We start from the raw sequence: 675 nt of genomic DNA, 5'->3' as shown, positions 1-675 counted from the left end.
TGCCTTCAGATCAGCGCGGTGCGCTGGCCGCAGTGTGCCAGCTGTGGCGGCCATTGGAGGGTGAACCAATGACAAAAAGGAAGACGTTTCTCTCTGTCTCTCTCTCTCTCTCTCTTACTATCCACTCTGCCTGTCAAAAAAATAAAATAAAAGTCCTTAGGCCCCTGATACCCATGTGGGAGACCCAAATTGAGTTTCAGGTTCCTAACTTTAGCCTGGTTCAGCCTCAGCCCTTGTAAACATTTTTGGGAGTAAAGCAGTGAATGGAAGATCTCTCTTTCTCCCCTCACCCACCTTAAAAAGAAATAAAAATAAATCTTAAAAACATATTTTCTGAGAATCAGAAAAAATAACTCTTAGAAATTCTGTAAGTGCTCAGAATATAAAATTTATTTATGGGTTATTAAACTGATAAGAGCAGATACTACACTTGATCTCAGCCAAAAGGCCGAAAAGTGATTTATTTATGGATTATTTCAAAACTCTCCTGGATAAAAAGAGATCCTTTCTTGGTACCTGAAAATATAAATAAAATGAGTATGTTCTGATTGTTTCCAGTATTCTAGAAGGCAATGCTGAGGCGGGGAAGAGAATTATCAAGAATAACAAAGAAGATCAGGTAGCTATTATTTGATAGGATGATATTTTCTCTGTGTATTACAACAGATGAGCTTT

General features: G+C 38.1%; 1 pseudogene; it reads right to left on the bottom strand.

The window, feature by feature from the left end:
* Nucleotides 1–344: 344 nt before the first annotated feature.
* On the bottom strand, nt 345–460 carry LOC127493393 (U2 spliceosomal RNA; annotated as a pseudogene).
* Between the last annotated feature and the right edge of the window lie 215 nt (nt 461–675).

This window comes from Oryctolagus cuniculus, chromosome 5, assembly GCF_051225735.1.
Source record: "Oryctolagus cuniculus isolate XC-2025 breed Fujian yellow rabbit chromosome 5, ASM5122573v1, whole genome shotgun sequence".
Lineage (NCBI taxonomy): Eukaryota > Metazoa > Chordata > Mammalia > Lagomorpha > Leporidae > Oryctolagus > Oryctolagus cuniculus.
The sequence above is the reverse complement of the archived record's forward strand: the minus strand, read 5'-3'. Positions and strand labels throughout refer to the sequence as shown.